This window comes from Cygnus atratus, chromosome Z (assembly GCF_013377495.2).
Source record: "Cygnus atratus isolate AKBS03 ecotype Queensland, Australia chromosome Z, CAtr_DNAZoo_HiC_assembly, whole genome shotgun sequence".
Classification (NCBI taxonomy): Eukaryota; Metazoa; Chordata; class Aves; order Anseriformes; family Anatidae; genus Cygnus; species Cygnus atratus.
The window spans coordinates 17133010-17149485 of record NC_066396.1 but is presented as its reverse complement, the minus strand read 5'-3'; positions in this window follow the sequence as shown (position 1 = coordinate 17149485).

The window sequence follows — 16476 nt, the reverse complement described above, 5'->3', positions numbered from 1 at the left end:
AATTTTTTTGTTTCTTTGCTGGGCTCTGGTCTAAGAAGGTGGACTGACGTGTCACTACAATAAACATGGAAAAAGCAAACAACAAATTCAGCACATTTCTCGTTCCCATCATTTGGATGCTTCTTCCACAATGAGGTATTCCCACAGCTAAGTCTTAATCTTGTTGTTCAGTGCTGAATCTGTGTGGGACTTTTCTTTTAGCTGTGACATTAAGTCCAAGGCCCCATATTTCAGAACCTAACTTGTTCCTCCTTATCTTCGTCCAGAGTTCTTCTCATTGTTGCTTGTTCTGGAAAGAAGAATTTAATTTCAGCTTTCTTATATCTCATGACAACTCACATTTCATGTTTATTTTACATGACAGCAGCAAAACCTGATTGTCACCTTAGAGATGTACTGGGGAGTAGGAACCTGACCGTATTAGCAGATTCCCTCATCTTTTTCCTTTTATTGATCGGCCCCTACTGTACTGTACAGGCTGTCTTCACTGGTTTCCGCAGAATACCCACATGCCCATAGTTAGATGGCTGTTGACTCTGGTACCCATAACTAGATAGCTAGTGAAGAAGTATCAGCACAGCTTTGCCACAGGTAGAAGTGTCACTGCCTCTTTCCACTACACACTACATACTACATACTGAGCCTTTCCCTGGTGATGATGTTTCCATTTATGGGTTGGGGCTGCTTTCTAGGTCAGAGTTGAAAGACAGGAAGTACCACTGAAATAATAGTTTTTTTTGCCAGGCCTTTCTTTTCCCCTTTCTATTTCTTAATCCTGACGTCACCTTTAGTTAATCTTGTTTTCCTCCTGGTCTCCTGAGATGCTTTTCTGCCTCTCCACAATGCTATAGTTACATCTCAATAAACTCAACAGCAGTTACACATGCAAGACAAGATGGTGGAAGAGAGACAATGCTGAGAAGTATTTTTTCACACCAGACAGTTTTTCCCTTCATAATTTCATAGATCTAATCCAAGCCTATTTTGACAAAAAAGTTTGCAGTGTATATCAATATTTTCATTCCTGAAACTAAATCAGCAAATATCACAAGAGGAGAATAATCTTTCAACTGGCGCCTTCTTCAGTGGAACCACACGGTGTGGCATGACTGAGATATTGCCTGTTTAATTGATTAGTGCACTTGAGAGAGGGCTGGGTATGGTCCAGTACAGATCATTCTAAACATTGATAAATTACCACCTTTGTGTGAAATGGTTGAGGTGGGACCACTGCCCTTTGACGAACCAGAAAATGAAATGATTACTATTGGATTCTATTGACTTGTCTGGTTAGAGCAGTTGTGCTTCTTCCCAAAGGTTAATTGGACTTGAACTCAAGAAATTAAGAGGTCAGATAGTGTAACAGTGACAGCAGGCAAACTTTTAACTTATCACTAATAGTATTTGTCAGGAAAAGGACATACTAGAGATCTTTAGCCATGGCTCTGCTGAAGAATTTTCTATTTTCCCCATTATAATATAAGCAGTAAGTGTATATGCTAAATATGCGCATCAACATTTTTGTTTTCATCAAATACTATAGCTAAAGGATCAAGAGTTTCTATATTCTCTAGGCTCAAAAGAGTTTCTTGTCATATCTTGCATGAATAAGTCAACGTGGATGACAATCTTTATCTTTTGAAAAAGTTAAGAAATTCAATGTAAAATGACCTTAAAAAAATTCAATGAATACATGGTCTGTGGAATAATTTTAAAACTCTTTACATCAGGAATTCTTAAATTAACTATATTCTGGCCTTGATTTTGTGGGTTTGATTCTTTCTGACTTTGTAAGTGCAGATTAAGAACATTTTTAGGAATTTCCAAATGATTTTTGTTTGTTTGTTTATTTTGTGAAAAAAAAATCAGAATTAGTTAGGACAGGAAGAAACTCTATATTACGTAAACTCTCTATAGAGTATTAAATTACAGTATAAACTCTCTATAGAGTATTACTCTATATTGTGTAAAGAGGAAAGAAATCCAAAATGTATTATTGGATTTCTCACTTCTGTTTACTGCAAAGATTGGCTATACATTCTTCTGTCACTTACATATTTTCTCGGTTTTAAAATAATATAATATTATTCATACATCTACCTCTTCATCTCCCTTTATCTGTGTATATATATAAATGTATGAGATACGTAAGTAGATAGATATGCTCTTTTTCAAAAGACGTTATATATTGCTCATGATAAATGAGGATTAATGCTGTTTAGTGAAAGGTCAGAAATATACTCTGATATGATATACATTTATTTTAGTTTATCAGATTAATGGGCCAGATTTTTTACTTCATTTGATTAATCCTTAGTATGAGAAGAGTACAACTCAGTTTTGTGACCTCCATATGCCCAAATTTACTGTATAAATAGTAAATATATCTATATTATAAGATATTAATATATTAATATATTGTATATGTAATAAATTATTTAAATCCAGTATTTACTAATATTTCATTGTTTAATTTTCCTAGATACAAATGCAGCACAGTCAATGAAACAATGAGTTGAAACTGGTGTAATCTGAAATTATTCCACTGAGAAAATTGTCCCAGAATTTTTTAAGATAATTCTCTGAAGAGACAAAAGCATCATCAGATTAAATTAATTAAGGAAGAGTACGATGCTCACCTGCAGAGAATGCTTCATTGCGTATACATCCAAGGAGACACCTGTATTTTGGGGGTTAATTGATTTTTGTGTGACAAGCCTTTTTCTCCAAGACTGATTAGGCAGACATTACTAAAACAAACAAGAGCTGGGGACAAAACAGGTGGAGATGCTAAGGATGCACTCTTAATCTCTTTCTTTCAAATTGAATATTAAATCAAATCCACAATTTTCCATTTTACATACCTTCAGAAATGTTATATAATAAGGCAGCTGAAGAAGGGAAAAAAAAAGAGAGAGAGAGATTCGGAAAAAAAAGACTGATAGATTTATTTACAGCTGAATTTGGAACTAGTGGTAGTGATTATAATCAACATTTCTGGAAAACTATTAGCATCTAACTTCTATTTATTTACTGCAAAACCTTAAAAAAAAAAAAAAAGTGTTTTCAATTAATGATCTTTATACCGTTTTCAGAAAAGACTTTTTAAATGTTGGAAGATAAGGACCTGCAAAACAAGTAGAGACATTCAGGTCTGAATATAGTTGGAGAAGCAGTTGCAGGCCCATCCCTTGCAGTTTTGAGTCTGTCTCAAGTGCAATCTGAATGGAATCAGCTGATTTGTTGAAAAAGCCTTCAAGTCATAATAAAAAGTGTGTATCTCTTTCTTCAAGTACATACACATTAGGGAGCATGCCAAAAGCAAGAATTACAAAAACAGAGACATAAGGAACAAGAGGAAAAAATAAATAAAAATAAATAAAAACAAAACAAAACAACAGAAAACACCTATTAAGTGCTGTGTTCATAGACCGGAAAGGATTGTCTCCAGCATGGAACACAAGAGCCATACTAAATCATTTATAAAGATAGAATTTTTATATTCTTTTCTTCACAGACACAAAGCTAGTAAGTGATCATGCAATAATGATAATACAGCCAATATTGTTAGCCAGTGAGAAGATACCAAATGGGTTAATCCTTTATTTTTTTAACCTATAATTTCTTCTGACATTAGTTATAAATTACAAAACTTGAATTAAAAAATAAAGGGAAACAAGCAATACTACTTCTGAAGAATTTATTGTATAACCACAGATAAATCATGTCCTGAATTTTGCTCTTCATAACTTTGCACCACTTATTCCATAAACTTTTTTTGAGCATATTAAACATTTTAAGACTTTCGGCACTCTGTTTCTAGTATAATGGCAGGGAAGTAGTTGATCTCTTCAAAGCATCATATATAGCTCCTAACCCAGCAACTGTCTTAGTTGCTCTGATTCAAACCTTAAAGTCCTTTTTCCCCGCCATATTTATGATGAGATTTCCTATAGTATTCATACTTCATTTCTAAAGTAGGAAATAAGAATATTTCTCCTTTTTATTTTTTCCCAATGAGATTATTCACAGAAGGAGGTGCCAAACTTCAAGAGACAATGTAGGCAATATACAGCTTTTTGCTAGCTCTACATAGTAATATTGCATTTGGAAAAAAAAAAAAAAAAGTCTGTTAAAAGGGTTACTACTTCAGTTTCTGAGTTATAACCTTGGTTTCTCTGTGTTTAGAGAAAAATCAGGTTATGGCTACATGGGGAAAAAGTTACAAAAGTATTCTTATTATATCAAATTGTCTCCAGGTCAGCAGTTAATATAATTTACCCTGGGGAAGAAGTAGAGTTCCTCTAACCTAATTTTCTGTTTGGGAAGTGCAGTAAAACAGCCCTGCTGGAACTGGTACATTAAAGAGCAGAAGAAGATAGTGGAGCAGCAATGAAAGTGAGTGAAAAAAAAAAATAGAATTCTTCAACCCAGACAGTACAAGAAGTTTTACTGTACTTGCTGTTGGCATTGCTGGGTCTTAGGAGGAATTCAGCATGATCAAATAAAAATAATGGCAGAGTTAGTTGTTGTATTTTATCCACTTTGCAAGTCTTGATATTAATAAAAACAAAGCATTTTTGGCTCATTTTCTAAAATATGTACTAAGCTCCAAGCTTCACTTAGGAGAAATGCACTCTGTTTCTTAAAGAAAATGCAAAGTTATATTCTCAGATTTTTCTGAGTAACATTTCTTTACAGAAATTTGGTTCAGACTGTAACTTCAAGTCTGTCAACATAAAACATAGCATTTTGCATCATATGAATGTAAGTTGGTGACCAAATTATGTCTTCTCATGGCATTCTAGGAGATAAATTCAGTTTGCAGGCACACAGAAAAAAAAATATTTGTATGTGCAAATCAGAAAATATTCTGCTATATCTTGGAACTGTTTACATATAGTTTAATTACTTTTGTAAATCTGTAAACAGCAAAATTATTGACTTTAAGTTTTGTACGTTTTAGTTATGAAAGCAGGCTTGAATTAAAGAAAGGTAAAATATTCATAGCAGATTGTGTCTTCTGTTCTCGTATAATATTTTTTTTCTGACAGAGAAAACTTTACTGGCAATGAATAGTAATAACCTATTTATGTATGTATTTAATGTGACTGTGCAACTGTCATTTTTTGATGAAAAATGTCCTCAGTGTAAAAGAATTTTTCTTGAAGATTTTTTTTTCTTTTTAAATGACTTCTTTTGTCCCGACTTTCCCTTTTTAACATCCTGTGTTCTCTTCTCAATTCCTGTTAACTCAGACTTCCCTGAGTGTTGGTATCATTCTGACTCAGGTCTAGACTCATGTAAACTGGGTTGTTTCTCCTACTTTTAGACTATCCATTCTGAATGAACAACTCTAACTGCATTTAAACTAAATGAAACTGTTAGTCATTGATTGTGCTGTGATGGTGAAAGTGTAGTCAAAAAAGGTAAGCCAAATCAAGATCTTAATCCTGCTGCTGTTGCCTTATTTCTCTGGATGTCTTTTACAAAATGCACATTGCAAATTGGACTTCACAGTTGTATCTTAAGGATTGCTTTCACAGTCAAATTCCACTAAGATGCCAGGATGTAATAGTGAAGTTACATAACAAAAATAAATATTAATAAATATAGCAATAACAACAGACTTACTCTGCAGCTTAGAACAGTAGGGTTAGAAATATGTGTTCTATTGTAAATCTATTTGCATCTAGTATAAATGTTCTGTTAAATATCTTTAAATCTAAAGTAAGCTTAATTGTACTATCTAGAGTTACAATACATATACTCAGGTAGATAATGATAGGACAAGGAAGAAATGTTTTAAACTAAAAGAGGGGAGATTTAGATTAGATGTTAGGAGGAAACTCTTCAGTCAGAGGGTGGTGAGGTGCTGGAACAGGTTGCCCAGAGCAGTTGTGGAAGCCTGATCCCTGGAGGTGTTCAAGGCCAGGCTGGATAAGGCCCTGAGCAACCTGATCTAGAGGAAGGTGTCCCTACCCATGGCAGGGGGTTGGAACTAGATGGTCTTTAAGGTCCCTTCTACCAAAGCCATTCTATGATATAGAAGTTAAAATACATCTGAGTTGTACAAAAAGCATAATGAGAGTCTAGATCAGTGTCCCCATGTTTAGTGCTCCCTGCATAAAGGGGAGAGCCTCGCCACATGTGCAGGAAACTTCTTTAGCCATTTTAATTTGATGTAAATAGCAAATATAACTTCAGTGATATAGTGATATCATAAATAATGAAATGCGAGAAATAAGACTCATAACTGAGCCCATTCTGATAATATTTGAGAGCTATCTTTTTATATTGTTCAAGAACAGATTTATCTAGTGGTGTTACAGTCCAGAAAAGGGAAAAAAAAAAAAAAAAAAAAAAAAAAAAAGCATACGCTTCTCTTTAAGCACATATAAAAACACATTGGCTCTCACGGTTTACTCGAGCATAAAAACAAGCCCTTGCTTAAATGCCTTGTTGTAGTCAAGATCTTAGTGATGATTTATAAGGAATCTTAACAAGATTAAAAATATTCTTACTGATGCATTTCACTCAGCCTGATAGAGCATACATAATTGTATAGTTTGTCTTATTCTTTTAATAGTTTCTTTAGTGGCTTATCTGGATAGATTCCCTCTCTACCTACCATCAAAATTCTGTATTTGGAGCAGTTATTTTTATACAAAGCAGTAAATATTTTAGTGCCCTTGCATGACATCCATCTGAATGAGTTATTTCTAATCAGGTTTAAAATGTAAAAGCATTTGGGGCTGAATTTTTTAAAAGTCTCTGAATGCTGGATGTATGTGTCATGTGCAATGCAACTGAGCTCCAGTCTGTAACAGGGCTTCTTATGAGCCTGTGAAATGCTAATTTTAAAGACAAAAACACAAGTATGGCTATACCAATTCAGAATGCAGGTCCATGTAGTCTAATACTCTCCAAAATCTGATGAACAGACCTGGAGCGGCCTTTGGAGGAGACTAAATGGATCTCCATCACTTGGATGTTTTTCTACACTGCTTTGGCTTGTGCTAGTCGTTAGTGGTGCCCTAGTCTATTTGTCTGCTGGACATTGCTGGCTATTTCTCTCTTTTTCATTCATTCCTAGTTCTGGCTATGGGGCTCTTTCAGAGGTAGACAGAGTCAAGTCCTTATTGGTGCTGAATCTTTCATGTTCCTCACAACAAAAATCTCCAGTGCTGGAAATCCTTTGGTACTTGCTCCTTTTACCTTTGCTAAGTGTCAGAGACCAGGAATATGGTTTTGTGTGTAACTTCTCAAAGAATGGATTCTGCTGATACTGGAAATACATTTTACATAATTGAGAACAAACTTTTATTTTCATATTTCTGTTTTTCATCATCAGACTCACTTTTGAAAATTACTTTCAAAATTTTTTTATTTTTGTTGATTTTTTTTGGAGCACTTTTAGGCACTCTTGTGTTGTTGAATAGTATACTCAACTTGGGTCAATACTTTGAAGTATGGGTGACAGAGCCCATATATAGATTCATAAACAGCTGAGTAAAGCACTAATGAAGTTGTTAGGAAGCAATAAAAAGTAGATATCATCACTATTAAAAATACTGTTGTAGAGGCTGAACACTCGTAAGCCCTACCAAAATTAGTGGATAACACTGCAGCCAAAACTTTTCTGAATATCTGAACACTTCATATCAGTATGAACTTTGGAAATCTTGGCTTAGAAAGGAAATACAGAGTTTACTGACTCAGTGATGAAACCTCCTTCAGCCTTTTCTCTTTGGAATCACAGCTTTTTAGGGCTATACATCTCTCTTTCATGTGGCAACACAACTTGTTATAACACATATAGAATATTCACTGGCATAATCATAGAAACATAGAATGACTTAGGTTGGAAGGGACCTTAAAGATCATCCAGTTCCAACCCTCCCTGCCATGGGCAGGGATGCCTCCCACTAGATCAGGTTGCCCAGAGCCTCATCCAACCTGGTCTTGAACACCTCCAGGGATGGAGCATTCACAGCTTCTCTGGGCAACCTGCTCCAGTGTCTCACCACCCTCTGACTGAAGAATTTCCTCCTAACCTCTAATATAAATCTCCTCCCTTTTATTTTTAAACCACTCCCTCTTGTCCTATTATTTACTCAGTCCTATCTGACTGAGAAAAAAGTTGATCTCCATTTTTTTACAATCCCCCTTTAAGTACTGAAAGGCTGCAGTAAGGTCTCCCCGAAGACTTTTCTTCAGGCTGAACAACCCCATCTCTCTCAGCCTGTCTTCACAGGAGAGGTGCTTCAGCCCACTGATCATCCTCGAGGCTCTTCTCTGGATCTGCTTTAACAAGTCTATGTCCCCCTGCTGGGGGTCCCAGACCTGGATGCAGTACTCCAAGTGGGGTCTTACAATGGTTATTCTTCCTGATAAAGGACTTCTAAGTCTGGACATCAAGGGTATGCCTGACTGGTGTCTCTGGCAAAATGTGTGGGTTTTAATACAGTATCATTCTAAGCAGAGGTTTATTGTCTTTTCCAGTTGCATATAATATATATACATATATAATAATACAGTTATATTAAAAATTATTGCCTTTCTTTTCCCTTTTTTTTTTTCTTTTTTTTTTTTTCAAATGACACTTCAGTACATCTACATCCAAGCGTGTCTTGCAGTGCCACCTGTCCTGGTGTTAGCCAAGATTGTCACCTTCTCAGAACAGTACAGGGAGAAGACAAGAGAGCTGGTAAGAGGGTCAGAGGATGCTTGTTTTTTGTTCTGAGTCCTTCTCCAGTGCCATGGTCAATCAGATTGGTAGCATGTCATTTCAGTCTGTCAGCATCCCCTGAGCATGACTCAGTCAGCCATAAGGAAATACCTTGTCTGTTGGCAGAGGATGTCCTTTCACAACACCCGGTCGCTCAGTCATGCAGCCTAAATGGGGCAGCAGACAGCACCTTCACACCAGTGTGTGTTAACTGAGCTCTCTATCAATGTGTCTTGACCTCATAAGAAGACACAGCAAAAAGGCCAGGGTGAAGAGCAGAGAAAGGCTACCTTGCCTTGTCTGCTAAAAATGGCAGCTCCCTTTACTCCACTCAGTCAGAAACAAACATACTTTATATGTGTGTGTGTGTGCCTGTGTGTGTGTGTATATATATTTAAATAAATAAGTCCACACAAAATTTTCTTTTTGCAGTATGGGAATGTAACCACTAGATGACACCAAGAGATAGTTCCTATAGATCTGATTTCTTTTATTCTTTATTCAAAGAACATTCTGCCTGTACAAAAGGTGATATTCTTCCTGAGATTGTAATTAAGATTACAGAGGTACACAAATTAAGTGATCTGGCAAGTATTAATAGTTACTTTACTTTAACAATTACTGTCCTAGAGTGCAAAGAGCTTGGAATTTAGAATAATTTGGACAGTGGATCTCAAATATTACTTCTCCTTCCCTGCTGGGTGTACCTTTAATTTGCTATTACAGGAGCATCATGTGTATTGCCATAGCCCTGAGCCTGCCAGTACTCCTACAGCAAACTTTGCAGTTGTGGTGGCTTACAGCTAATCTCTGCAAATCCACCCAAGGTGAACACTTGGTATTGTCAAACCTCATTGCAGGATCCTATATTTATTCCAGTTTTGCTCTTCTCTGTTATCTTCATTTTTCTTTCAAAATGAGCTAAAGCTAGAGGTTTTGATAATAAGAAATAAGAAATGTTTCTCCTCACTGAAAGAAATGTCACTATTAATACTTCTTACTGTGAATTTCTGAGATTTAGGTTTTGGTAATGGAAAAGGGGAAGGAAGTTTGAGATTATCCTGCTATGGCATTTTGATAATTGACAGTTACACTTCATTTTTAACATCATTTTTTTATGTATATAAATATCCAAGGCTGGCATGTCTGCATGGATGTTACATTAACGAAAAGTGGCCCACATTTCTAAGTGCTTGGTAGAAATTTTGTTTCATGTGTCTGTGTATAAATTCATAAAAGCAACATAGTTTGACTAATGTCACTTATTAATGTCAATTAGAGATGCAGAGCCTGCTTGATGATACAGAGAGTTATTTTGGTCATAGAAAAAATATGCAAGTCATACGGCAACAACTCTCTTCAAATCTTTTTTGGTAATTCTTTCTACTTCTTCCCCTATATTCTCCAATGTAACTAAGTAATAAACATTCACCAAAAGCAATCATTCATAAACATTCATTATTCTACCATAACAACAACAACAAAAGTGAGGTAAAGTAGGTTTTTCTCATACGAGCATGTTTTAGGTATGCCTATATGCTTCATACACCTCAACATTATTACTGAGGAAATTTAACTAAGGATGGTTGTCCTTAAAACTTTTGCGGTAGTCTATGTCTACTGTGTTCTTTATGGTAGTGATAATTAACAGGAAGACAGTACTTATGAGGATCTTGCTGTAGAACTCTGCATATAACAACAGAGAATACAACATAAACACACATTGAGCATAGTCGTAGCAAAACCAGTAATTTGGATTTTCAAGTGCATTTGCTATCAGGCAACAAATTAAAATCTACTGATGTGCTGTCTCATTCACAGCCTGCCTGACCAGCATGACACAATTGTTTTCATCCCTGCTCCATGGCTGGGTCTGAGTTGCGAGCTGGATCAACTCCTGCCTGGGACCACTGTAGCCCCAAGAGCTGGGTGCCTCTCCCAATATCACCTACTGCCTGGTCCAAGAGACACTTGCTGCCTAGGTGCATGGCTCTATAGAAAACCTGGTGCTGAAAACGCGATGGCTGTAGTTGCTGGTGGGAGGTGGACAGCATGCCCAGATGATTTCTTAGGAGAAGTCACCAGCCCAGGGCTAAAGCAAGGGTGTGGGGATATAGTAAATAAGTGAGTGTATGAAAAGGAGAGAAAGAACATGAAGTCATCTCGCTAGGAAATTATAAGGCTTATAAACAGAGGTCATATGGCACTTGAATAAACTGGAAGAAGTCCTCTTCCTCTGCACGACCTCTTCCTGTAAGACATGGAGGTTACTTTGTGACTATGATTTTGGAGAACACATGAAGCACAGCATCATCTTTGATGTCTCACTTAAGAAAGAATAACTTTCTTTCCTGTTTTTCAGTGATTTTTTTTTTTTTAAGTGTGACTTGTAAAATATCTCAAGATTCTTCAGAATAAAATTGAGAATGTATATGAGATATCATTTCTATGATCACTATAGTTATGATTGCAGGGATTCTACACCGACTGATTCATGTGTACTTGGACAGAAAAAAAAAGTCACGAAGGTCAGTTTTCATACAGGTAGAGTAAAATTATATGCGTTTGATGGTTGATTTTGTTTTTACTTGTGTAAATCAGGTTCCATTTTTACATGGAACAATGACAACTGTCAGTGAAAGCAACAAATATTCTTCTTGACTCAGAGTTGTTAAAAATCTAACCGTTTTTGCCCCCATCAGTTTTACAGGCAGTTCAAATTGCCTCATAAAAATGACGGTTTTCCTCACACACAAAATGCATTGTGTTGAAGCACTGAAAGCAAAGTTTCTACTAGGTAAAATGTATATCTAATTGGAACACTGTTCCTTCACAATTTTTTATTATAAAAAATTTGTGAGTAGTAATCGAGTAAGATCCACTTTTTAATTGTTGTTTTTTTTTTTTTTTCAGACTAAACTACATAAATTATTTATCTTTAAAGCTTTAAAGTTTTTTTTGTTTTGTTTTGTTTTTTACTTCTATAATATTGTTAAATGTGAAAACAGCCTGAGCAAATATTAAATGATTTTATTTAATTTTCAGATGTCTCATTTTGGTAGACTAGTATACAAATAAAGACTGTTACTTTAGGGGAGATTTAGACATAAGCACCAGCCTTAATGGATTTCTTATGGTATACTCTTACTTATATTCAGGAGGCATACATAGGCTGTGACATTTTCTAATGCCTTGCTATAGACATAGGAGAGATGCATAGATAAAACTTTTCACAGTTCCTTCTATTTTTTTTTTGCATTCTAGTTATGGTAAATAAATAGTATTATTAAAAATATAAAATGCTTAAAATCTGAAAGTTGATTCTTGGTTATCAGGAGATCTGTTTAGAAATCATGAATTTCTGGTTAGTAGTGTTTAAATTATCATATTTGCCAGGTTCTTCTCATTTGCTGTCTCCATCCATTTTAAAGGACACTCATTTCACAGTTTTAATAATTTTGTAATGCTGTGAGGTTTAAATATCTACAATTTTTTAAACCTTAACTGTTTTATTAAATCTCATCAGTCCAGTAGTTAAACATATAATCTCAGATAGAAATTCCTGACATAAGCACAAGAGTTGGCTCACCAGAGTGAAAAGCATTTTTAGAAGTTGGTGTGTTAGTTGAGACATTGGGGTAGGATTAATATGTCCTATACAGCTGAGAGTTTTTTCAATTTTTTTTTTTTTATTATTATTTTAATTCCCTTAAAATGCCTTCGTGTGCTGGATAGCTGTTCAATCCTGTCAGTTCTGCTGTCCATAGGGCTGGCTTCTTTCTTTCCATGTCTAAGGAAAAAACTACAATTATGAACACGCAATTGCTCATACAAAGTATGTAGCTCCAAAACTAACACTTGGCACTCACTCCAACCACACATATTTAACAAGAGTCAAATCCTTAAAATTGTGTCATATCCATTTTTGTATTCATCTTACTGTTAGTAAGAGTAGTTGTAGCATTAATGGTCTCAGGGATTATTATTAACAATAATTATTATCACAATAGATGTTGGTAGTCTAAGAATGCAAGATTCATGGGGAGAAATTTTATCTTTTTTATGAGCTAACTAATACAGTTGTGAAAAATCAACCAGAACACACAAGATTTTCTTAGACCTGAAACAGAAGCAACAAACTTCAAAGTCAACCTGAGTTTACCTTGACCATGTTTTGTACCAGTACCTACATCCAGGCATAATGGAGGTCCATTGCGCAAAGCACTGAACAAACTGAAAACATGAGATAGCACCATCTCTGGTGAGTTCAGAAGCCAAACATGGAGCAGAGGAAGAGCAGGAGGGCAAGCAGGCACACACAGGTGAAATATAACAGCTCCGTAACAGAGCCAGGGTGCAACTCATACCTCCTCAAACATTTGAAACTCAGATGGCAGTTCCTCCCCTATAACCCTCAACACAAGAGACTTGCATGTATGGAGGTCAAGGTTGGACCCTATGCATGTCATTATATTATATACTGTTCTGCATATTCCAAATACATCTGTGACTCAAAATTACTCCCCTGCAAAGTCATGGAAACAAAGCAAGGCCTGTGCAAAATAAAGAACCGATGGGATGAAGCCCTTGTCTGGAACCCCTCATTTTTACTTCCTCTGTAAGCACATATCATAGTTCTAAAAGATACTCCGCCAGCATTTTTACTTGTTGATTATTTATAGATCATTTAAAATTAGCAATTTGCTGGACTTGATATATCAGAAAGTAGGTTAAAAAATAATGTAATCATCTAATTTCCTTTTTCCCCATTTTCTGATAGAGATATTTCTTTATTTTTTTCTCCATTTACAGGTGCAGAATTAAAGAACGCGTTCACTCACTATATTATTGATGCACTTAAGTGGAGTGTTCCAAAGCATATAATTACTGTGTAGGCTTATGGCCCTGAAGTAGATTGGGATAGTGGTGCTGCATATCCATGATTTGAAGGACATACAGTGATGATTATAGAGGCAGTACTCTACATCCATTCCAGCCCTTTTGTGTTTAGCTGGTTGCCATGGCAAATAATTGGATAGAATTTAAGCCACTTTCTTCCAAGTGGGAAATTCATAATTTTACCCTTCACCTAATTTTGAACATACTTTTAAAGAATCTTAAAGTTTCTGCAGGAATGGTATACAGACTTGGTGGGAAAAAAAAAAAATGAAAAAGATTTCTACAGAAGGAAAAAAACTTCATTTGGAGTTTTTTTTGTTTGTTTATTGTTTTTAATTCTAAAGAATCAGATTTTTAAACAAATGATAGAGCAAAATGTAAACCTAAGGAAAGTTCAGAAATATTTGACTCCAGAGATAGGAAATCTGAAAGTGAGTGATCAGATTTAGTTTGCTCTAGCAGCTGGTATCAATTAGAAACAGAGATTTAAATTTACCCAGTCCAATTTTCCAAATTTATGTAGCCCAACTCTTTTTTAAGCTTTGAAAACACATATTAGATTTTGTTATGGTTCATGGTAATCATTTATCACATCCTGGGTTTTTTTTGTTTGTTTGTTTTTTCCTGGAGACACGGATAAAATTTTGAAAAGAGACTGTATGATTTAAGTATATATTTCACAACAGTTCCCTGTATATGTAGTCCTACCTCACTTAGGGTTTTATTATGTTGTAGACTGAGCTTCTCAACTGTAAAACCTCAGCAAGCATTGCAGAACACATGGCAATCCAGGAAAATTCAAAGTTCCTCTGCTCCATTTAAAACAAATGGTGATCCCTGGAGGAACACGGAATACAAGAAATAGGTCTTGTCCTGGTAAATTACTTCTGCGACCAGCAGGAGCTGTCCTTGCCTTCTTGCCTTTAAAAAAAAAAAAAAAAAAAAGGAAAAAAAAAAAAAGCAGGGTTTTGACAGGGCAAAGGTGTGTCCATGTCACTGTAACACAGAGAGGAAGAATATGGAAGAAACTGATTCATTCCATTTTCCTTAAGCACTTAATTTGTGCCTACTTTTAAAGTTTTAAAGAAACAGCATTCCTAAAAGAAGTGGGATATAAGGAGGAAGATTTCTTAGATTCACTTAGAGAGTCATATCTGCCTACATTTTTGATCCTTAAAATAGATGGACAGGATAGCTTCATAAGCCTTCAGAAAGACACCCACATCTTCATGGGTTAGATAGGAAACTTCAGCTCTTCTTCGCTTCACTGTATGCTTAAACTTTAAGCACAAGCGTTCTCCTTAGTGAGCATTGAGTGAGTTGGGCTGTGATTGTGCTTGTGATGTGTGAGCCAGGACAGCATGTCTGACCTTTTGGTCTTATTAATTTGTATCACCTTTCATAATAATAACTTTTTGACTTGTCTTCATAAAAATTAGAAAATTGATTTCATGCTTTTGATTTGTACTGCTACGTTTCATACTTCCTAACAAACTACATGGTTTTGTTACTGCTTCAACAGCAGTATTAAATCCAAGAGTAAACTTTGATACAGACACTGTCTGGTCAGTTTAGGAATTAAGTCAATCGAATCATTTAGGCCATTTCTGATCCGTTAGACTTTTTCTTACTCTATCTTTTCACAGTTTACATGCTGCACAGTCAATGTTTTAATGTTTTAAACTCATTCCCAGCTTTTTTTTTTTTTTTCGGCTCACCAATACTGAGTCATAAAATCACAGAATATCCTGAGCTGGAAGGACCCACAAGGATCATTAAGTCCCACTCTGGTTGCACACAGGACCACCCAAAAATCAGACCAAGTGTCTGAGAGCATCATCCAAACACTCTGTCAGGCTTGGGGCCATGAGCACTTACTTCCCTGAGGAGCATGTCCCAGTGCCCGACCACTCTCTGGGTGCAGAACCTCTCTCTAACACCCAGCCTAACCCTCCCCTGTCCCATCTCCATGCCATTCCCTTGGGTCCTGTCGCTGTCTCCAGAGAGCAGAGCTCAGCATCTGCACCTCCGCTCCCGTCGCAAGGGAGCTGCAGGCCACCGGGAGGCCTCCCCTCAGCCTGCTCTGCTCTGGGCTGAACAAGCCAAGGGACTTTGGCTGCACCTAAGATAGCTTCTCCTCTAGACCCTTCATGATTTGAACACCTACATCAGGTTAGAAAAAGAGATATTTCTATATCGATAACTATTCCAAACGTGTACCTTTTTTCCTTCTCTCTCTCTTTTTTTTTTTTCAGACTTTTGCGATATATATATATATATATATATATATCTATTTCTGATGGGCTTTATCCTCTATTGAAAGATTCAACATTAAATCACTGAATTATTGTTACTAGTGTTTTACTATTTACAAGTAGTAAAGATCAAGCATAATTTGGAACTCAGTAATCTGGACATAATACGTATTTTAGCAATAAATTATATATCTTTCAGTTATGACCTGGCTAAAATATAAGATAAGGAGTTAGTTCTCCAGCTGACTTGTGAAATAGTCAGCTCTGAAACATCTTCTATAAGTCTCAGGTGTTTACTAGAGTCAACTCACAATTTTCCGTTCTTTTACCTAGCCTAGAGTACATAGCAACAAATCTTTTGCACTTTGTCTTTGATCAGGCCACTTCATTGTTATTATATTTGGCATATGGAGAAACCAAAAGAGAAAAAAGGGATTTTCTTTTGGCTTCTGAGTAAAACAATTCAAGAACATCTTTTTTACTATGTTTGGAATGAGAAAATACATCACTGCCTTTCTAGAACTGTATTACAATTCCAGTGGTGCAGAGACCATTAGCAGCCTCTTTTTGTTGAGCAGGAGAACTACATCT